The sequence below is a fragment of the Triturus cristatus genome, chromosome 2_1 (assembly GCF_964204655.1).
Source record: "Triturus cristatus chromosome 2_1, aTriCri1.1, whole genome shotgun sequence".
Taxonomy (NCBI): domain Eukaryota; kingdom Metazoa; phylum Chordata; class Amphibia; order Caudata; family Salamandridae; genus Triturus; species Triturus cristatus.
Genome location: NC_140581.1, coordinates 415115690 through 415139551, shown reverse-complemented (window position 1 = coordinate 415139551; position 23862 = coordinate 415115690). Strand labels below are relative to the sequence as shown.

The 23862-nt window shown below is 47.2% G+C and overlaps 1 long non-coding RNA gene across 1 annotated transcript in view; it reads left to right on the top strand.

Moving 5' to 3' along the window:
• The window catches only part of LOC146865391 (uncharacterized), a 200398-nt gene extending 176781 nt beyond the window's left edge, over positions 1-23617 (top strand). The window contains exons 3-5 of the long non-coding RNA XR_014976628.1: positions 20675-20734; positions 21340-21399; positions 22947-23617. This is a non-coding gene — a long non-coding RNA (uncharacterized LOC146865391). The remainder of the gene's footprint in view (positions 1-20674; positions 20735-21339; positions 21400-22946) is intronic.
• Positions 23618-23862: the final 245 nt, after the last annotated feature.

Here is a 23862-nt window from a genome sequence, read left to right as displayed (position 1 = left end):
TCTTGAAGGAATGTAAAGCAGCTTGTTTTACCAGTCTATAATCTCTTGAATGGTCAAATGACAAGACAACCACACCAGGTATATATTCAAAATATATGTATTTAGGTTAAAACACACCCCTCTAGTCTCTTTATGAGACTGGAGTTTGAAGTACTTTGGTTACAAGTTAGAAATTATCAATAATAGCACAAATACACGTTTGGGCCCTAGGGGCGTACCAAACCATATACCAAAAAAGTGGTATAAGAACCACGACTGGGGTAGACACAAGGCCTACAGCCTGTACAATCGTTGGGACCCCAAAGAACCACCCAAGGTAGTGACACAAGGGACCCACGGGGACTGTATACAGTGTGTAAACACAACCACGGGTTCCCGTTATCTTCTATGGGCAATGTCGCGGTTGGAAATTTAAAGATTAGGGACACTTCTAATCGAGTCAGGACCAAATCCTTTTGGACTTTAGAAGTTCTAGGGCTAGCACCCACGGGAGCACCGGAGAACTCGAGTTACCTCACACAGGGAAACCGGGTGCATAGGTGTCTTTTGGTGTCGGGTCGCGTCGTCGATTGCAATGGAAGCCTGCAAAGAACTGCTGCTGCCGTGAAGAGGAGAAGTGTCCGGAGAGATCCAAGCCTGGATCTAGGATTTAAGGAACCTGAAAGCAAGGGGACCAGATTGGACCCAACAAGCCTTGGCAACGGCAAGTCACAGGAATTCAGAGAAAGGACTGCGGTGCAGACCAGCAAGGTCTGAGGGACTCACCCAGCAAGGGTAAGTCAGGGCACGTCTGGAGCAACCAGGAAAGCCCACTTAGAAGAGGAGTTGCCTTCATGGGGACCTGCTAGCCAACGGGCTAGTGATCGCGAAGGAGCCTCAAGTGGTCGCACTTGAAACTGGCCCACGGGTCTCTCGTAAAGTGGAGGCCAGCAATCTTCGGTGCAGGAGGTGCTCAAGGCTGGGGCTACTCGGCGCCCAAAGCACAACTTCGAGGAGGACCAGGAAGATAGTGTTGCTACAAAAGTTCATGGTGTCCAGAGGTCACGGTTCCACGTCACTCATGATAGCCATGGGCGTCAGCTTTGCTGTGGACTCAGGGTTATCAAGAAAGTCAGGAAATCCCCCTCTGCTGATGCAAAGACTTCGGCGTCCGGCGGGAGCTTCAGTGATGCAGACCGGTCAGTTGCTTCTTTAGTGCCTGCCAAGCAGGGGCGTCACTCCTTGACCCCAAGGAAGATTTATTCCGTCTTCTAGTCGAAATAGAAAGTCGAAGGTCCAGGATATATGTTGCAGAGTTTCGTCCAGGGTAATCTAAAGTCCTAGGGACTGGATTCCTATACTTATACTAAGTTTAGAGGATGGACTAACTCTAAGGCCCCACCTGTGGGTGGGCTTGGAAAGAGGGGTAGTTACACCCATTTCCTTTTTCCAGTTTCGTGCCAGAGCACGGGCAGGTAGCCCCTGCAACTGGTTTGAACTGGACTACGCACAGGGACACCAAGTGTGCCCCCAGTGCAGGACTTCAAAGCACCAGAGAGTGCTCCCGCCCAGCCCCAATACACATCTACCTGTCTGGGTAGGTGGTTACACCTCCCTTCGACAGGAAACCTATTGTCCAGGCCTCCCCTGCCAGAGTTTTGGTCAGCAGCAGGAGGCCAGACCCGTTTCTGTGGCAGAGGCATCCATTTTGGGATGCCAGGGCTCAGGAAAGTCCTACCGGGTTTGACCAGTGTGAACATGTCTTTCCCTCTAGAAGGGTGGAATGCTACCCCCGCCGCCAGAATTGGCGGGGGGGTAGTATTCCAAAGCGTTTGACACCAAACACATGTTTGGATGCAGCCATTCCAAAGTTAGCATTTACCGCGAGGCTATAATGCACTTAAGAGTATATGGTATGGCTGTATCACAGAACAGCCATAAGGAAGTATTTCCGAAAGCTGCAGAGGGGCTCAGCTCATGGTTGGGCACCTTCTCACACAAAACCAAGCACTCTGCCTTCAGGATTGTCAAGGCCTGCCAGAGGAGGGGTTTATAGGTTTATATGTGTTTGTATATATGTGGACATAGGTAGCCTATACCACAGTAAGGGGTGCAAGCACACCCTTACCCAGGCTGCAGTAGCAGACCTGCGGTGCCATTTTGAGTGCTTCCCATTGGTGGCATAATACATGCGTCAGCCCCTGGTAGGCCCCTGAGGTACCTATGCCCTAGGTAAATAGTATACCATACACTAGGGGCTCATAAGGCACTCCAGAATCCAATTAGATATGTACCTAATGTACATGGAAACCATTTTAGAGAGGAAGCAGCTAGGCTGTGGTCCTCATTAGCAGGGACACAGCCAGACTAAGGTCGAAAAACAGTGAAACACCAGCAAAAAGTGGGGGTACCCATGTGAAGCAGATCCTACTCTCCGACACAACCCCCACCCCCCAACTCAGGGACATTAAACTAACCTTGACCAGTTGAGTCTTCATGTTCTAAGTGGAAATACCTAGAGAGTCCATCTGCATTGGCATGGTTACTCCCAGATCTATGTTCCACTGTAAAGTCCATCCCCCGTAGGGAAATGGACCACCTAAGCAGTTTGGGGTTTTCACCCTTCATTTGTTTTAGCCGTAAGAGGGGCTTATGGTCTGTCTGAACAAGGAAGTGAGTACCAAAGAAGTATGGCCTCAACTTCTTCAGAGCCCAAACCACAGCAAAGGCCTCCCTCTCAATGGCTGACCAACGTTTCTCTCTAGGGGTCAGCCTTCTGCTAATGAAAGCTACTGGCTGATCCTGACCTTCATCATTCATTTGTGACAGTACAGCCCCTACCCCCAATTCAGATGCATCTGTTTGGACAATGAACTTCTTGGAGTAGTCAGGACTCTGCAGAATGGGAGCAGTGCACATTGCCTGCTTCAGGTCATCAAATGCCTTTTGACAGCTAGCTGTCCACTGAACCTTTTTGGGCATCTTTTTAGAAGTTAAGTCATTCAAGGGTGTCACTATTGATCCATACCCTTTGACAAATCTCCTATAGTACCCAGTGAGGCCTAAGAAGGCTCTCACCTGAGTCTGGGTAGTTGGAGCAATCCATTCCATTATGGTCTGGGTTTTGCTCTGTAATGGTTGAACCTGGCCTCCACCTACAAGGTGGCCCAGGTACACAACCTGACTCTGCCCTATCTGGCACTTAGAAACCTTGATTCTTAGGCCTGCTTTTTGCAGGGCCTCCAAAACATTCCTCAGGTGGACCAGGTGATCCTCCCAGGTGGAGCTAAAGACAGCAATATCATCTAGATATGCTGCACTAAAGTCTTCCAGGCCTGTAAGGACTTGATTCACCAACCTTTGGAAAGTGGCAGGTGCATTCTTCAAACCAAAGGGCAATACCACAAATTGATAGTGCCCACTAGGGGTAGAAAATGCTGTCTTTGGCTTTGCATCATCAGCTAGTCTGATCTGCCAGTAGCCAGCTGTTAGGTCAAATGTGCTTAGAAACGTGGCTGAGGCCAAAGTATCTATCAGCTCATCTGCCCTGGGGGTGGGATGGGCATCAGTCCTAGTGACTGCATTGAGACCCCTGTAATCTACACAAAACCTCATCTCTCTTTTTCCACCACTGGTGTGAGGTTTAGGTACCAGGACTACTGGGGTAGCCCAAGGGCTAACTGAGGATTCAATCACACCCAGATCCAACATCTTTTGGACTTCTGTCCTTATACAATCCCTGACATGGTCAGGTTGCCTGTAGATCTTATTCTTCACAGGTAGACTGTCCCCAGTGTCCACTTCATGAGTGCACCAGGTGGTCTGACTTGGAGTCAGAGAAAACATATGTCTACACTGGCTGAGAAGGTTTCTGCAGTCAGTCTGCTGCTGGGCAGTTAGGCTGCCTGCCGAGGCTACCCCATCTACTGACCCATCATCAGGTTTCTGAGAAAGCAGGTCAGGGAGTGGGTCACTCTCTTCCTCCTGTCCTTCATCGGTAGCCATGAGCAAGCCCATGTCTGCCCTGTCAACATATGGTTTTAGTCTGTTGACATGAAGTACCCTATGTAGACTCCTAGGGGTTCCAAGGTCTACCAAGTAGGTAACCTCCCCTTTCTGCTCAACAATTGTATGGGGGCCACTCCATTTGTCCTGGAGGACTGCTGGGGCCACATGCTCCAACACCCACACCTTCTGTAATGGCTGGTAAACAGTCAGTACAGCCTTTTGGTCATGCCAGGCTTTTTGCAGTTCCTGGCTAGCCTCAAGGTTTTTGTTTGCCTTTTTCATGTACTCAGCCATCCTGGAGCGGAGATCAAGTACATAGTCCACTATGTCTTGCTTTGAGGGCTTGAGAGGTAACTCCCATTCTTCCTTCACCAAACACAATGAACCCCTGACAGGGTGTCCAAACAAAAGTTCAAATGGGCTGTAACCAACCCCATTTTGAGGCACCTCCCTGTATGCAAATAAAAGACAGGGCAAGAGCAGGTTCCATTTTCGCCTAAGCTTCTCTGGGAGTCCTTTGATCATGCCCTTTAAGGTTTTGTTGAATCTCTCAACTAAACCATTGCATTGTGGGTGATAGGGTGTGGTGAACTTGTAGTTCACTCCACACTCCTACCACATAGCAGTCAAGTAACTAGACATGAAGTTTGCATCCCTGTCTGATACTACCTCCTTTGGAAAGCCTACTCTTGAGAACACACTCAAGAGAGCTCTTGCCACTACAGGTGCTGTAGTGGTCCTGAGGGGAATTGCTTCTGGGTACCTGGTGGCATGATCCACCACCACCAGTATAAATCTGTGCCCATATGCTGTTTGGGGATCCATGGGACCAACAATGTCAATCCCTACCCTTTCAAAGGACACCCCCACCACAGGTAGTGGTATCAGGGGGGCCTTTGTAGTGCAACCTGCTTTGCCACTGGCTTGGCAGGTTACACAGGAGTGACAAAACTCCTTTGTGTCTTCAGACATGTTGGGCCAGTGAAAGTTAGGAACAATTCGGTCCCAAGTCTTGTTCTGGCCTAGGTGTCCTGCTAGGGGAATATCATGGGCTAGTGTCAATAGGAAACCCCTAAACTTCAGAGGTATAACCAACCTCCTGGATGCACCAGGCTTGGGGTCTCTACTCTCTGAGTAAAGGAGTCCATCATACCAATAAACTTTATGGGTGCCACTAGCATTCCCAGCAGCCTTATCAGCAGCTTGCTTTCTGAGGGGTTCAAGAGAGGGGCAGGTTTTCTGCTCCTGACTCAGATCAGACCTGGAAGGGCCCCCTGTCCCCAAGAACTCAATCTGGTCAGGTTCAAGCTCATCTGGGACAGTTCCTTTTTCAGGCTCAAGATCATCTCCCTGAGGAGACTGATCAGTGTTCTGAGTCAGGGGAGAAGGCTCTGCCTTAACCCTCCTGTTCCTCCTCTTGTGAGGCACCTGGTCCATTATTCCAGAATCCAGGGCCTGTCCAGTTTTAGGCATTTCAGCCTGTGACCTGGTCACAGCAAAGACATGTGCAGAGATCCCTCACATTTCTGCATGTGTCCTGAGCTCCACTTCAGCCCAAGCTGAAGTCTCTAGATCATTGCCAAGAAAGCACTGTACTGGTAGGTCTGCACTTACCACAAACTTCTTAAGGCCAGTTACCCCTTCCCAGGAGAAGTTGACAACTGCCAGAGAATGGTCTGTTCTGACATTGCTGGCATTGGTCACTAGGTACATTTCACCAAGTATAATCTGCCCAGGATCCATAAGATCTTTTGTCACCATTGTGACACTTGCTCCTGTGTCCCTGAATGCCCAAGCTTCTACTCCATTTATCAAAGGCTGCTGTCTGTATTTGCCCAAGTTACTGGGACTCACACAGGGGGACATATCCCCGCCCCCATCACAGACAAGCACAGCCTGAGTGGGAACTCTGACTAGGCCAGAGTCCATCTCAGAACCCAGGGTCAACCCTACTACACCCTTATTCTGTGTATTCCCACCACCAATGCACTAGGGGGAGCAGGTGCCTTAGGGGCATTGGTGGGGGCTGGAGTATTTTCTTTGGCCTTGGTGCAGTCACTGGTCCAGTGCGTTTTCTGCTTACAGATTTTGCACCAAGGTTTCTTTTGGCCTTTACCCTTTCCTGACAGTGAATCCCCACCTGAAGAAGATTTTTGGGGCCCTTGAGAAGACCTCTGGTCTTTACCCTTGTCCCCACCCTTGTCAGAGTTTTTGGAATCTTGCTTCTTTGGGTCACCACCTTGGTTCTGTACCTTCTGCCTCACCCTGGTTCTGACCCATTTGTCTGCCTTCTTTCCCAATTCTTGGGGAGAGGTCAGATCAGTGTCTACCAGGTACTGGTGCAACAGCTGATTTTGACAGTTATTAAGAATCTGCTCCCTCATTATCAGATTGTAGAACTCTATGAAGTCACGCACTTTACTGCCCAATAACCAACCTTCCAGAGCCTTAGCAGCACAGTCAACAAAGTCAACCCAGTCTTGATTTTGTGCTTTTTGGGTGTCTCTGAACTGTAACCTGTATTGTTCAGTGGTTAGGCCAAACCCATCTATCAGTGCACTTTTCAAAACCTGGTAATCATCAGCATCCTCTTCTCTTACAGTGAGGAGCTTATCTCTACCTTTGTCTGCAAAGGAGAGCCATAAGATTGCTGCCCACTGACCTTGAGGGACCTTCTGTACTTTACAGGCCCTCTCCAAGGCAGTTATCCATTTGTGGATGTCATCCCCACTCTGGTAGGGAGGGACAATCTTACTTAGGTTTCTATGGTCATAAGACCTCTCCCTATCTCTAGGGAAATTGCTGTCACCAAGGGACTCTAGTCCCTCCTTTTTACTAGCTCTGTAGAGCTCTAGGGTTTCCCTATCTAAGGCCATCTGCTGCTTTCTGAGGTTGAACTTGTTTTGCTCATACTTCAGCAGTCTCTTTCTCCTCTCCTGGGAGGTTTCCCTCCCTCTGTGAGAAGAGACAGAGGTCCCTATAGAGGAGTTAGACTGGATAGATTTGACTGGAAAGATCCCCTTCTAGTCCTGTTGTCAGGTCTACCTGGAGGAATAAAGGAAGGAGCATTATTGTCATCCTCCTCATCCTCATCCAGGAGAGCTGGGTTCATCAGAGTCTGGTCATTGTCACCAGTCATGGTCAGCATCAGAGGTAGAGTCAGGGGAGTTTCCACCCCTAAGCCCACCCTCAGGTGCTGCCCCACCCACACTGCCTACCCCATCAGGCCCATTAGGCCCTGCGATATCATCCAGCTTCAGTATCTTTATGAGATGCTGGGTAGTTGGGCGTTTGCCTGTCTTCAGCTTCCTAATGGAACATAAGGCCCTAAGTTGAGCAAAGGTGAGATCCTCATATTTATAGGGAAGGAGCTCACTGGTTCCTGGTAGGGACCCACTGGTTCCTGGCTGGTTAGACATTATTAATGTGGTGTGGTGTATTGCACTACCTACACTAGTGTGGCCTACTAAACTCTCTTGAGTTGTAGAAAGGGTGTGCTATCCCTTAACACACAACTCTAAGTTCAGTAGAACTTACTGTAGCTAAACTTGATATTCTATGTACCTTAGGTACCTTTAGTGGTTTTCAGTTGATCAATTCAATTGAGATTATCTGGTAAAACAATAGCAAGCTGGAATCCCACACGCTGCACATCAGTGTGAGAAGGTGGCCTGATATATGCTGTCCACTAGTTCTAGTGGGCACCTTGTATCAGTCCAAACAACCCCTTATGGTGAATTGGTTAAAGACAACCTTTATTGAAAGCTATCCTAGTTGTAGCTATGGAAAAGCAGCCTTCAAGCTAAGTCTTGAAGGAATGTAAAGCAGCTTGTTTTACCAGTCTATAATCTCTTGAATGGTCAAATGAAAAGACAACCACACCAGGTATATATTCAAAATATATGTATTTAGGTTAAAACACACCCCTCTAGTCTCTTTATGAGACTGGACTTCGAAGTACTTTAGTTACAAGTTAGCAATTATCAGTAATAGCACAAATACACGTTTGGGCCCTAGGGGCGTACCAAACCATATACCAAAAAAGTGGTATAAGAACCACAACTGGGATAGACACAAGGTCTAGAGCCTGTGGAATCGTTGGGACCCCAAGGAACCACCCAAGGTAGTGACACAGGGGACCCACGGGGACTGTATGCAGTATGCACCGCGGGTTCCCGTTGTCTTCTATGGGCAATGTCGCGGTTGGAAATTTAAAGATTAGGGACACTTCTAATCGAGTCAGGACCAAACCCTTTTAGACTTAAGAAGTTCTAGGGCTAGCACGCATGGGAGCTCCGGAGTACTCGAGTTACCTCACCCAGGGAAGCCGGGTGCATAGGTGTCTTTTGGTGTCGGGTCGCGTCATCAATTGCAATGAAAGCCTGCAAAGAACTGCTGCTGCCGTGAAGAGGAGAAGTGTCCAGAGAGATCCAAGCCTGGATCTAGGATTCAAGGAATCTGAAAGCAGAGGGGACAGAGTCTGGGTCACTAGCCAGTGACCGAGGGCAGGATGGACCAATGCCCACAGATGTTGAGTGCTTCAGGTGAGTTGATGGGTGTCTTGACTCTTCAGCCACGAGGTCCAGGAGGTGTCAACAAAGTCCATGAGCCGGATTCAAGCTGTTCCACAAAGTCTGTCGAGTGCTGTGGTGTCGGTAACCAGATTGGACCCAACAAGCCTTGGCAACGGCAAGTAACAGGAATTCAGAGAAAGGACTGCGGTGCAGACCAGCAAGGTCTGAGGGTCTCACCCAGCAAGGGTAACGCAGGGCACATCTGGAGCAACCAGGAAAACCCACTTAGAAGAGGAGTTGCCTTCGTGGGGACCTGCTAGCCAACAGGCTAGTGTTCGTGATGGAGCCTCAAGCGGTCGCACTAACTGGCCCACGGGTCACTCGTGGAGTGTAGGCCAGCAATCTTCGGTGCAGTAGGTGCTCAGGGCTGGGGCTACTTGGATCCCAAAGCACAACTTCGAGGAGGACCAGGAAGATAGTGTTGCTGCAAACGTTCACAGTGTCCAGGGGTCACGGTTCCACATCACCCACGATAGCCACGGGCCTCAGCTTTGCTGTGGTCTCAGGGTAGCCTCGGGGAAGTCTAGAAATCTACCTCTGGTGATGCAAAGCCTTCGGCGTCTGGCGGGAACTTCAGCGATGAAGACCGATCAGTTGCTTCTTTGGTGCCTGCCAAGCAGGGGAGTCACTCCTTGAACCCAAGGGAGATTTCTTCCATCTTCTAGTCGATATAGAAAGTCGAAGGTCCAGGATATATGTTGCAGAGTTTCGTCCAGGGTAATCTAAAGTCCTAGGGACTGGATTCCTATACTTATACTAAGTTTAGGGGATGGACTAACTCTAAGGCCCCACCTATGGGTGGGCTTGGAAAGAGGGGTAGTTATACCCATTTCCTTTGTCCAGTTTCATGCCAGAGAAGGGGCAGGTAGCCCCTGCAACCGGTTTGAACTGGACTACGCACAGGGACACCAAGTGTGCCCCCAGTGCAGGACTTCAAAGCACCAGAGAGTGCTCCCGCCCAGCCCCAATACACATCTGCCTGTCTGGGGAGGTGGTTACACCTCCCTTCGACAGGAAACCTATTGTCCAGGCCTCCCCTGCCAGAGTTTTGGTCAGCAGCAGGAGGCCAGATCCGTGTCTGTGGCAGAGGCATCCATTTTGTGATGCCAGGGCTCAGGAAAGTCCTACCAGGTTTGACCAGTGTGAACATGTCTTTCCCTCTAAAAGGGTGGAATGCTACCCCCGCCGCCAGAATTGGCGGGGGGGGGATAGTATTCCAAAGCGTTTGACACCAAACAAGACATGTTTGGATGCAGCCATTCCAAAGTTAGCATTTACCGCGAGGTTATAATGCACTTAAGAGTATATGGTATGGCTTTATCACAGAACAGCCGTAAGGAAGTATTTCCGAAAGCTGCAGAGGGCCTCAGCTCATGCTTGGGCACCTTCTCACACAAAACCAAGCACTCTGCCTTCAGGATTGTCACGGCCTGCCATAGGAGTGGCTTATAGGTTTATATGTGTCTGTATATATATGTGGCTATAGGTAGCCTATACCACAGTAAGGGGTGCAAGCACACCCTTACCCAGGCTGCAGTAGCTGACCTGCGGTGCCATTTTGGAGTGCTTCCCAGGGGTGTCATAATACATGCTTCAGCCCCTGGTAGGCCTCTGAGGTACCTATGCCCTAGGTACATAGTATACCATATACTAGGGGCTTATAAGGCACTCCAGAATCCAATTAGATATGTACCTAATGTACATGGAAACCATTTTAGAGAGGAAGCAGCTAGGCTGTGGTCCTGATTAGCAGGGCCACAGCCAGACTAAGGTTGAAAAACAGTGAAACACCAGCAAAAAGTGGGGGTACCCATGTGAAGCAGATCCTACTCTCCTACAGGCAGGAAAAAAGACACTCACTGCATTCGCCTGCTCTCTAATCCCTCCTCAAAGTGCAGGTGGGTTGCCGCGTACACAGTGAAACTCATATCGGCTTTTGAAACAGCTGGTCTGTATTTCACTTGAATGCGCTGCCCCCAGCGCAGCGCAAGTTCACGGCTGCCCTGAGGACAGCACATTCTCTGAGATGTGGCTCACCTTCCCTGTTTGCACATGGCGCACCTATTTAAAGGTTCGCTGTGGCTCAAACAGGAATAGTGCGCCCTATGTGTACTAAGAGACCACTTGTTTTTATGATCTGGCTTGACAGTGCAGCTGCTGCCAAACAATTATGTGAGCATTTCTAGAGATGAGCTTTGGCTCCCCCCATGTGTGGGGCTGTTATGTTCATGCTGGTGGGCCATGCACAATATAGTAATCCTCGAAGGGGTGTTTAGTGTCACCACCCCCTGTGTAATCCTGGATGGTCACGGCTGTGACTTGGGAGCAGGGGAGAGTATAAATAAATGGACCTGGGGTGTGGCCTAAAGGTCAAAATGTGTTCCGTATGTGAGCCTGTAGTTAATGAGTAAATTGGGGAATGTAAGCCTCGAATCATATGCTGAGGTACGTCCATCCTGCGTAACAATTGGCTACAAGTGGATGTGGACCTGCAATATACCTTGTCTCTCGTCCACGTGTATGTCGGGGCTCCCACGAGCACGAGCTCCCTGCTTGGATGGCAGTCTCCTTTCCAGCACTAGTGCTGTGCTCAGTGTTGCGACAAAGGCTGTTGGGACACCCTGCGAGAAGGGGCTGAGGTGTTCTGCTGCTGCTATTCAGGTGCCCCGACCCCTGTTTTCACACAATGCACACACCATCCGGTGCATTCTAGCCCAGGCAGATTCCTGGCCGGAGCCCAGCGACCGATGCTTCCTGAGTGCGTGGCCCAGTCTACCGGCACACGGCAGAGGCTCGGTGGAGGCTGCAGCTCCCTAGAAGGTGAGAGAGCCATCAAGCAATATGGCCCCAGGGGATTTCCTTGCTGGAGCCTGGTGGCTGACACCCAGCTCTCCTGGGGAGGCGTGGACTAATCGACCTGTACAGCCACAGCCTGGAAAATAAAGGAGAATAGTGCACTGAATACAAAGAAAGAACATATAGTCACACAACACAAGGAGGTATGTAGATTCACACAGTACTAAGTGGGTGATCTCTCCTCATAAGCGTCTATACACCCTCAGCACTGTGATCAGTAGGGGGAGCCTTTGTTTTTCTTTTGCCATTTGCCACCCACACGGAATTACCTCTAAGGGAAGTAATTAGGGCCAAAATCATCAGTAATAGTGTCAATTAAAGAGGAGAGCCTTGTTGTGAACAGGACATTTTTCACTAACTAAGCCCCACTCAGTGTGGCACAGTACAGCTACCATGTCTGCCATACCCCCAGTGAAACAGTTCTTGATTGATGGCCCTCCCTCAGCACAGGCAACAAAATGGAAAGACTGGGTAGAGCGTCTAGAGACATATTTTTTTGAGGCAATTGATCTCGACGATGACAGATGATGTCCCATGCCATGCTCTCACACTTAGGAGGGCCAGCCATACACAAGCTGGGAAAGTCAGTAGCGGATGCTGGACCACCACACACATACAACACACTGAAGCGAGCACTCACAGCCCATTTCGAACCCCTGGCAAACCCTGACAATGAACAATTTCTACTAATACGTCAGGCCAGGCAATCGCTCTGAGAATCCGTGGACACATTCTATGCTCGCCTGAGAGACCTAGCTAGCACCTGCACACTTACAGACACAGATGATAAAATCTGGGCTCAATTCATTCAAGGCTGTTCCTCCATGAAGTTGCTAGAAAACATTCTGCAAGTTCTGGGTCTGACCATGGCTGACATGTTAACCATGGGTGGGTCGAAAGAACTGTTGAAAGTACGAGCCGCCTACATGGAGGCAGCATTACAGCACACCATCAAAACAGAACCTGCCAACGCCGTGGTTGCCAAGACCCCAGACAAGAGGTAAGTAAAGAACAAACCCACATAAGAGCCTAAAACTTGCTATGGAGGCGGGGGACCTTACCCCCATAAGGGAACTTGCCCAGCACAAGGGAAACGCTTCTCAGCAAGCAATAAGGCAAATTATTTTGCAAAGGTGTGCTGTTCTTCAGTATTGTCGAGGGGTCAAAGACCAAAATCAGTCAATACCTTACTTGCCAAGACAGTCCGGTGGAGGAAGGGGACATGGACGATGATGACGTTGAAGAAGCAGTCCACATAATACATGCCTGGCAACCCGAGGGATATCAACTCAAACAAATCCCGAAGTGTAACATACTCCTGGGGGGGCATCAAGTGAAGGCATTGATTGACACTGGAGCTTCCATCAACATCATGACCCAGTCGATGATGCTCACTTTGCAAGCCCAACCCGTCCTGAGACCCACCATTACTAAGGTATTCGCCTATGAGTCTACCTCTCCACTCCCTCTAGCCGGAGTGTTCGCGGCCAAGATTGCACATGAGTCTCGATCAACATGGGCCAAAATCTATGTCACAAAAGAGGGCATCGGGATGTTACTAAGCTTCCAGACAGCAAAGCGTCTTCACCTTGTCGCCTTTGCACTCAGTGTGCAACAAGAGAATGTGAATGATTTACTAGCCCAGTCTGCATCATTATTTGAGGGCATAAGTTGTATGAAAAACAGATTAATAAGATTACATATTGATGACTCAATCCAGCCAGTAGCTTTGAAGCATTGACGAGTGGCATTTCATCTCCAGCCAAAGGTGGAAGAGGAAGTGAACAAACTGGAGCAGGCAGACGTTATGGAGAAAGTTGATGGTCCAACCCACTGGGTGTCCCCGATCGTGGTGGCCGGCAAGCCCATGCAACCCATAGAAGTTTGAATATGCTTGGATATGCGCCTACCCAATTTCTAGCGGGGACAACATCTAATGCCCACGGTCGATGATATAGTGGCTGAAGTGAGTGGTTCAAAGTGGTTTTCGAAAATGGACCTACGTGCTGGTTATCACCTGTTGATGTTGGATCCCGCATACCGAGCCATCACCATCTTCTCCGCCCAAGTAGGCCTGAGGAGGCGCAAGCGGCTCAGCTTTGGAGTCTCAAGTGTGGCGGAAGTATTTCAAGACATTATCAGAAGTGTGCTTCCAGACCTGGAGGGAGTCCTCAATGTCAGTGATGACATTTTGGTCCATGCCCCCACATTGGAGGAACACTTTGATCGTCTGAGGGCCATGTTCCAACGTCTGATGGAAAATGGACTGACGCTCCATGGGGATAAGTGTGAGCTTTTCCAAAAGGAAATAGCGTTCTTTGGGTACCACTTTTCCCAGAGCGGGTTGTCACCAGATTCCCTCTAGGTCCAGGACATCCAGGCGGCCCAAGCACCCACCAATGTGACGGGGGTAAGAAGCTTTCTAGGCATGGTCGCATACCGTGGCCGATTCATCCACAATCTTATGGACCTCACTGCTCCCCATAAATGGTAGTCAAGTCTAATGCTGTCTGGAACTGGGGGCCTGAACAGGAGGATGCTTTCTAAGCCACGAAGTGTACCCTGTCGGCTGAAACCACCCTAGTCTATTTTGACCCGGCGAAGAAATCCAAGCTGTCAGTTGATGCGAGCCCCATGGGCCTTGGAGCAGTGTTATCTCAATGGCAAATTCATTGGTGAGTGGACCCCGATGGCATACGCCAGTTGAGCACTGACCCCAACAGAACAGAGATACTCCCATATTGAAAAGGAAGCCATTGCTGTGCACTGGGGTTGGCGTCATTTTCATTTGTATCTTTATGGATAAACTTTCGCTGTACACACTGATCACAAACCCCTCGTCCCTTTGTTCATGGGTTCATCTACCAAACCCCCACCTCCAATCAAAAAATGGATTCTCCAATTGCAAGAATATCACTTCTCAGTGATTTTCCGCCCAACAACTTAGAACCTGGTGGACTATCTCTCTAGGCATGCCCGCCCTGCCACCAAGAGTGAGGAACTTGCTGCGGAAGGGATGGAAGAATACACCCGTTTTGTTGCTGAACATTCTAGACCACTCCCGATCTCCCTGGAGGAAATTATTGAAGCCACCACATCGCCGAATGTATCCAAATAGCATCTCCACAATGCGATCTGGAAGGTGGAACACTCTACTCGATAAAACCACTTATCACACCTATAATGCCAGAATAGCTTTGGCCTCCCTACACAATGTGCAAAACAAGTTGGTAGTGTCCCCGGAAGGTTGCCTCATGAGAGGATCACGTCTAGTGGTTCCTAGACCTTTGCAGCAGCAAGTGGTCAGTCTGGCCCATTTGACCCATCAAGGGGTCGTTAAGACAAAATCTCGACTTTGGTGCAAGGTGTGGTTCCCCAGTTTCGATGCTCTGGTAAAACAAGCCATTCGCTATTGCTCTCTCTGTCAATCCGCCGGTCCTGCCCACCCACCTGCTTCCATTATCACCAAATGAATTCCCCCATTCCCCTGGCAGCGAGCCAGGGTGGATTTTGGGAGTCTCCCAGATGGGCGGCACATGCTGGTTGTTATGTTCCATATAGGTACCCCAATATAGGCTCTGGTAGCATCATAACCTTTCCCCTATATTATCACCTACTATTACACTACATAACGGTTCTTGGGACTGACCTTTTACCTCGTTACGGTACTGCTTACTGGACGTGGGGTTTTCCCTGAGAACTAGCCTTATCCATTATGCATGAAGGTTCTTGGAAACTCAGCAGGACTACCATCTCCTGCATAATAACTATGTATAAGGGTCATTCCTTCTGTCATCCTAAGTCCGACATGACACATCAAGGTAGAACCCCTGAGGGTAACACTTTGGGTATATAAACGCCATATCTTGCTGGGGTAAGGCAGAGGAGAAAAAGGACTTCCATGCTAACGCGAGACGCTGAGGTTCCTACACGCAGATACTCCAGCTCGCAGTGGTCTGACACCCCTCGCAGGGTGTCCTTCTCGAGACCTAGACCGGGTCCCACAGTCTCTCACTTCATGTAATGGGGTTGACTTTATCCTAGAGGGATTCTTGGCTCTACACACATACATACATGCTAGGTATACTTAGGTACATTTAGTTAGGGTCACAACGTATGAGTATGCACTTTTACTGCCATGTATTTTATATACATGCCTGTATTAATTGTTTTAACACTATGGTAGGAATCTACCATCCTTTTACTCTGTTGGTGCTTATAATCATTGATATTTGTTTCTGTCTTATGGTTGTCTCAGCACACCTATTTTACACTAGAATGACGCTGGTTCAATAAATGCTTATTGGAAAACGTCCCCACCATTTATTCTGTGTATCTCTCTGAGACAAAGTGAGCACAAGTGACTGAGTGAAGTATTGCACTGTTTCCACGATCCTTGATGGGACAGAGTTGTCAAGTTTTATAGTTGCCAAGAACTATTCTCTCCTTGGTAAGAGAGGTTTCTAGTGGCACTGTGAGCCAGCTGGTATACAGGCTAACATACCCGGTGGGGGTGTCTGGAATCAGTCTGGACACCAATCCCACAGTCTATGTTGTCTAAATGCACAGATCTTATATAGGTTTATAGGAACTAAACAACATGTTGCTCATTGATGATTTTTCAAAGTACCCGGAGGTGGAAGTCCTGGCGTCCATTACCGCTAGCCACACTATTCCTCGGCTGGATAAGATTATGGCCATTCATGGATTGCTCAAAGAACTGTGCACTGACAATGGCCCTCCATTATCGAGCCAAGAATTCACTGAATATCTACTATCCAGGAGTGTCCACTATTGGAAAATTGCACCCTGTTGGCCACAGGCAAATGGAGAAGCAGAGCGCTTCATGTGCACTCTAAACAAAATCATCAGAGTCGCTTTTGCCAATGGACTGTGCTCTATATGGTTTCTTGAGAGAGTATCGTCTAACTCATCATTCTACAACTCTTGAGAGTCCCATGTCGGTATGCATAAATCGCCCAGTTGGTGATGTCATCCCGCAGCTAGAGGTTGTGTCGGCATGGCAGGAGGAAAGTCGCAGACACGCTGCAGAGATATAATGTACAGAATGAATGCATGTCCCGGGCTCGCAGGGCCAATTAGAGTTCTATCACAGTGGGGGACCTGGTGATGGTAACAAGCCAACACTTCTGAGGAAAGCTCGATCCATGGAAGGTGCAGAAAGTGTGAGGGTCAATAATCATCATGCAGAAGGATGGAGCGACCATTACCAGGAATGTTTCTTTCTTTAAGGCATATCCGACTCTTGTGTACAGTCCCCAGATGGACCCCAGTACCTCACGGGGTGTCGAGTTGTCTTCGGAGGGTGAGTTTTTGCACTTTGGTCAGCCTGCCTGTTCCGGATGTCCAAGTCTGGTGCCCGTACCCATCTAGGCTGGAAGCAACTGCTCCCAAGCGGAGCCACCACAGCTGTCCTCTGATCGAGATACCTCACTTCTATCTATGGAGTCAAGTGAGTCAACTGAAGGGGTTTGTTGTCAAGGGACAGAAAGGTATCATCTTCGACCCCACCCAGTGATGTCATCTCGTTTGAAGAACTTTTGGGTACAGTGAACATGTAGTTGAAGCTGTATCTCTATTTTATTTCTTGAGTTGTCTCTTGTATTTTCTTTGTTTATTTTGATTGTGTTTTGTTGGTGAAGGAGGAATTTTATGTTCATGCTGGGCGATGCTCACTGTAGAAATCCTTGAAGGGGTATTTAGTGTCCCCAACCCCTGTGTAATCCGGAATGGTCACGGCTGTGACGTGAGAGTAGGGGAGAGTAATATATAAATGGACCTGGGGCATGGACTGAAGTTCAAAATGTGTCTGTGTGTGAGCCTGTATTTAATGAATAAATTGGGGAATGTAAGCCTCGAATGATATGCTGAGGCACTTGCATACTACACAAAAGGAGGTAGGAGTACATGTTTTGATTGGGTAAAAGCTGTATGCTTCCACAAAAAAGTGCTTGTCCTTCACACAGCTGTGAACATTTTGTTTATTTAGCCAGCAGTCTGAGGCTGAACTATCAGGGGCATTCACATGACACTGTAATGCTATTAAAGTGTCGTAGATAACAAGATAATTGATTTAGTTTTTTCCTAGCAGGATAACAGATGGGAGGAGGGCAGTCATAGCAGTCATGAATGTTTAGGTTTGACTAGACAGTGCAACTGCCACCGGCCTTTTAACCAACACCAATATCATTCAACAGCTCTTTGCTTCTACACAAATATATATACATTCCAGTGATATTTACTTGTGATGCTTTACCTTGCCATACACCATTCTTGTAAAGTCAGACTTATTGCCATTGCCAATGCTTGTTCTAAATATCTTTTGTGTGGATCTCCCTGTGATTTATCAATAGTTTTCTTCTGGTAAGCTTGCACTAAGCTTTGGTGATGTTAATTATTGTGATGTCACTAGGATCAAAATCATGTGGCATCACTTTTTTAGTATTCATGTCATTGGTAATATGTCACCATCCGTTATGTCACTGATGTCAAATGTGATGTCACTTCTGCTACCTCTGGCATTTTCATTGATTGACATTCCAAGTATCAAGGGCTGAGTCAAATATACAAAATTAAATAGCTTGCACACTGTCATTGATATGTGATTGTATGTCAGAATATCATGTTTTTTAAGCTTCCTGCTACCATAACATAATAGTGAATAATATCATCAATCAAAATATCAAGAAGGTAAGCATAGGCAAGTATAGATTTACCTCTCTTAACACCACATCTATGTACTTGGAAGACATGGATATCTTCAGGGTACATGTATGTGGAAATAAGTATAGTAAACCTATGGTTACCTATACATATTTAACTTGTTGGTATTTTGGTCATTTATATTTTATCTCAGATATTTTGGTAGCACGATATTAAAGACTCATTATTCTGGTAACACACCTGCTAGGCCTTGCAAGCGTTCATAAAACTGATGGTCATCCTCCTCTTGTTCCTAGTTAGTAATCAGAAATTATCATTGGTGCACCCTTGGATTAATTGCAGAGTGGAGAATTCTGATTTGCGTACCTTGGAACACTTTCCAGGGAATGAAAATCAAAGATTTGCACAATTTGCAAATAAGATTATTGGCAGGTTCCATCTGTGGAATATTTGTGTGTGGCGCTATGCAATATGTACAAGGGGAAATAGCACATGTACAATTAGCAAATGTACAAATACCACCAGACTTAGAATCTCCTATCATCTTCAAACTGAAGTTTGCACCTGAAATGCAATTAAACCTTCAGGTGTAATAATTGCCTAGGGCTTCAAAGGAGCTTCGAGAAGGCCTCGACATTTGAGAATGGCATATGCTCCACATATGGTTCTTGCACCACTTTAATATTAGAGCTATAGCCCCAATAAGACCAAATTGTTTTTCATTTTCTTGAAAACAAAGAGTTCTTAAAGTAAATACCCAACCTGATTCACAAAGCATATTAGTCCATGTATACCAAAGCATTTTCCCAAGGGCACAAAGTGGGTAAAACCCTTTGATCCATCTGCCCCATTGTGTCCTATGCTAGGCCTGATGACTTAGGGCACGATTTAGACTTTGGCGGATGTTTAGGCGCCGCCAAAAACGGCCTGCTCCCCAGTTTTCTGCCACGGAGGTCCGTTAGTCCGATTTGGAGTATGGTAGGTTGACGAACGAAAGTCCTTCCAAACACAGCGGACAGAGGATGTGAAGCCATAACTCCGCCCACGTATTTAAAGTTAGATGTCCGTCGACGTAAACATGGCAGTCGAGCCTCCACATCTGCGTTAGCGGGAAAATAGCATAAATAGGCAAACCCTGTCCACAGCAACCCTAAATCGACTCAAACAAAAGGGCATATTCTCAAGGCGATATCGCCGCGTTAGCAGCACTTTTCGGCCGCTAAAGCGGCAATATTTTTATCACCTTATTCTCAAGCTGTCGCTAAGAGCCATTAAAACTGTAAGTTCTACAGTACTCATATGTCATAGGTGTGGGTGCGCCTTAGCGTGCGCATACCCCGTGACATTCCTGGTCCAGAAGAAAGCCTTGCTAATTGCAAACGAAGGCTGAAACATGTAGACCGGCTATTACACTTCACATTTGGATGTGACTTGCCAATTTAACCAGTTTTTATATCCACTATCACTAGTTTTAATATCGCCTTACTTATCCATCAATAAATTCTTTTTCTGGGATAGGTAGAGGTAATTTTAACCCTTCACTTCCACTTTCACGAACTAAAAAACCCGCTCCACTGTAATCAGGCGTCATAGCACACCCGAGAGGCATTCGGCCCCTCAGGTGGGAGCCCACTGATGAAGCATGTCACCAACTAGGTTAGTGAGTGAAGGTTCTTTTAAATAACAGGTGTGACTCATTTCTGGAATCACTCTTTTGTTGTATGTTTATACTTTACAAGGGGACCAAGAGTGTCTCCATTACCATTCCCTTTCTCTCTTGTTGTTCTTCATACAGTAACAAATAACAAAATATGCTGTGTGGTACACACTGGTGTCCAAGTGCAAAAATATTGCAGAGTGAGGTGGGAGACGTAATGCGTTCACGCATAATGTTGGCACATCAGAGACACAAGGCTGCATCATATTGGCAAGCATAGGGTGCAAGTTTGTTTTACCCACTGCGCTGAAGCAACACTTATCACTGTTGTGGCAAAGCTGGCACACCTGTGCAAAAATACATGCAGAATAAAGATTGTTGGTGTACAGGAAGGGTGACTGTACATTAACAATCCAAGGCATTGTTTCTGTGACCTGTGTGCTGTCCAAAAGGAAGTGTAAATACTGCTGTCCTCATAAATTGTGCTACGTTAGCTACGCTGCCCTTGTACATAGTCTCTGTGTGACAATGTATGAGATAGGAACACATGCTGAACGGAAATCTCCAGAGTGTCATACACCACCAACATCTGTGAAACTGCTGTATGTGATCTGGAGCAATGCATTTGCACACAGATCATGTATTACATCATATTGCATATAAAAATGGGGCCTTGTGAATGTGTCACACCACTAGTATGTGCAGGTTTGCTAGCATTATTGTCTTGTTTGGCCAGACTCAGCATTCACAGGTCTTGTGTGAATGGAAGGCAAAGTAGACCCAATCATGAAGCCAACATGTAATGCAACCCTACAGTTACGTAGCATTTCCAGTAATGGTGATGATTTGTATGATGAATATGACACGTGTGATTTGAGGTATGATACCAACACAAATTTATTTTGCTATCTCACAGCTGGACGACCTATCATCACACGGGGGGACATTGACAGACTCCAGGACCCACACTCCACTGGTGAGTTTGGACATCATATATTTGCACAGTGCGGTGTGATAAATGTCTGTGTCAAATGATCAACGTTGTAGTATGCAGTATGTGTGTGTATCACATGTACCTGGACTACATTGTTTCTGTGACCTGTGTGCTGGCCAAAAGGAAGTTTAAATACTGCTGTCCTCATAAATTGTGTTACCTTAGCTACGCTGCCCTTGTACATAGTCTCTGTGTGACAATGTATGAGATAGGAACACATGCTGAAAGGAAATCTCCAGAGTGTCATACACCACCAACATCTGTGAAACTGCTGTATGTGATCTGGAGCAATGCATTTGCACACAGATCATGTATTACATCATATTGCATGTAAAAATGGGTCCTTGTGAATGTGTCACACCACTAGTATGTGCAGGTTTGCTAGCATTATTGTCTTGTTTGGCCAGACTCAGCATTCATAGGTCTTGTGTGAATGGAAGGCAAAGTAGACCCAATCATGCAGCCAACATGTAATGTAACCCTACAGTTACGTAGCATTTCCAGTAATGGTGATGATTTGTATGATGAATATGACACGTGTGATTTGATGTATGATACCAACACAAATTTATTTTGCTATCTCACAGCTGGACGACCTATCATCACATGGGGGGACATTGACAGACTCCAGGACCCACACTCCACTGGTGAGTTTGGACATCATATATTTGCACAGTGCGGTGTGATAAATGTCTGTGTCAAATGATCAACGTTGTAGTATGTAGTATGTGTGTGTATCACATGTACCTGGACTACATTGTGATGATGTATTGTGAAAGTCAGAAGTGTGTACAAAAGGTGGAGCAATGCATTTGTCTCCCAGTTGTGACTTTGCACATCCCCAGTCAGTGATACACATGGAAATTATAGGAGAGGAGACATGTAAGTGGTGCTGCCGATGAGTATCAGCAGACATGGAACGGATGTACATCCTTGACTGAGATGACTGTGCAAGTGTGCCCGATCATGGACAAGGAGGCAGTGGTTTTCAGGCCGTGCATGCTCAGACACAGGTCTGCACTGTGATTTCGTAGGTATGCTGCAAACCAGCTTCACAGAAGTGGCAATGCACAGCTTTGAGTTAAGCATATCAATGGCATCTTCCACAAACACCTAGCAAAGATGGCCCTATGAATCTCATTGGCATGTTTGGCCACTGCAATGGTGTTGTCAAGTTGTCTCCTTGGGGGTCATTCCCTGACCGATTCTGGATCAGGTGTATGAGCTCCTCTGTCTCAATTGCTGACATTACTCCACATGCATTAACCCTGCATGCTTTAGCCTTGCTTTTATCGCTGTGCCATATTTTTTACAATGCAGGCCTCTAGAATGCTAACAGTGAGAAAGCATTACCCATAACAACACTATAACCATTATGACTCCAGGGTGCCGTTACAATGGTGAATGCATTGTAACAGTTTGCTTTGCCTGCGTATTTGGTTTTACTACGGAGTGATATTAGCGGATCCAAGACATGCATCAGTGACAATTTAGAGGAAAGGATGTTTCCCCCTTTCTAGCAGCAACGAGTCACCCATTGTGAAGAAGTGGTGGAGAGAGGGACAGCGCCTCATGTACAAGTCAGTGCTCAGCCACCCAACGTGTTTCCATGTGTGCTGCATGTTGCAGGACATATGAAAGTGTGAGTAGGGCTGTCCCAGGATTGCTCCTGTGCAGGTAGGGTAACCTTCCTACACATTAACAAGCCCCCCTAATCACAGACTCCCTTACACTCTTGTGCAAGAGTGCCTGTGTTAGCGCTGACTTGATGAACTGCACACAGTTGCTGTGGGACACACAGGGCTGCACATGAACATTGTACATATGATGCAGCACTGTGTCACAGGAGAGGATGAGGGTGGAGCTACAAACCGAGGGCTAATGCCTCCCTCCTCCGATTCCGTGTGCGTGCTACCCTCAGTCAGGCAATGTCATGGCAACATAATTTGACACCGTCAGTCTAATTTGCTTGTGGCAATACATGTCCCATGCCATGCACTGTCATGTCATTAACCCCAGCATGTAGTCAGTGATCTAGGATTCAACATTTAGTTGTCCAGATCACTCTCTGGCTTCACATAGTTACGCTAGAGTGTAGGCTCCCATGTTGAAGTGACCTTGTATTATAGATTTGAATGGAGAACATTGACAGAGTCTAAAGGACTCACATTTTCCCATTGTTCACATTTTACAGACAACATGACGCCAGCTAAGTCACACGCCTTCCAGGTGAGGAAGGAGCGGTACCTACACATTAAGAATGTCGCAAAGGGGTACCGCAACATGACGCAGAGGTACCAGGAGGACCGGGTGGCTGGTACGTGGAAATCGGTGACCGAGGTGGCAACACGTGGTAGACGCAGTGGCACACAGCCCATCCCAGGTCCCTCTGGCATCAGTGGTGGGTCCCAGGGTGGACAGTCAGTGTCCCATCCCCCTACAACAACCCCCATCCAAGGGACAATCCCACCTGCCCCTGCGGATCACGTGTTGACATTTACTGTCCGGGACAGGAGGCTCATGATGGACAATAACGTGCTGCTGGCTGAGATGAGGCGGGAAATGGCCGAGCAGACAAGGCACCTTGAGGACATAAAAAAACACCTTGGACTACCATAATCTCTGGACATGTTGTGCCCCATCCCCCTCTTCTCCCTTCCACCAATGTTTTATCTTGTAATTTAGATAGTATTAGGTAAGTATTTTAAGTGTTAGGTAGTGTCGTTTTAGTGTAGGTTTAGTTAGTGTTAGATTTTACGGTAGTTTTAGATTTTTATTATTGTATAGTATTTGGGGATACGTTTCCTTTTCCTTTGGGTATGGGGGTTGAAGTCTTTTTGGAAAAAATAAATGGAAAAAAATACATCTTTGTGTAGGTTAAATGTGTAGTTAGTGTATGTATAGCTTAGTTGTCTTTGTCCTGTCTCGTGATGTGCCTTAAGGGTGGGAGGGAGGTTGATGTCTTAGATATGTTTTGTGTGGGTAGGATTAGTTAGGGTAGATCGTTTAGGTACTTTTTCCCTTAATTAAAGTCAGTTTATATTAGATTAGTAGTAGTTATGATTATAGTGAGTTTAAGAGAGCTAGAGTTTCAAATTTTACAATAAATG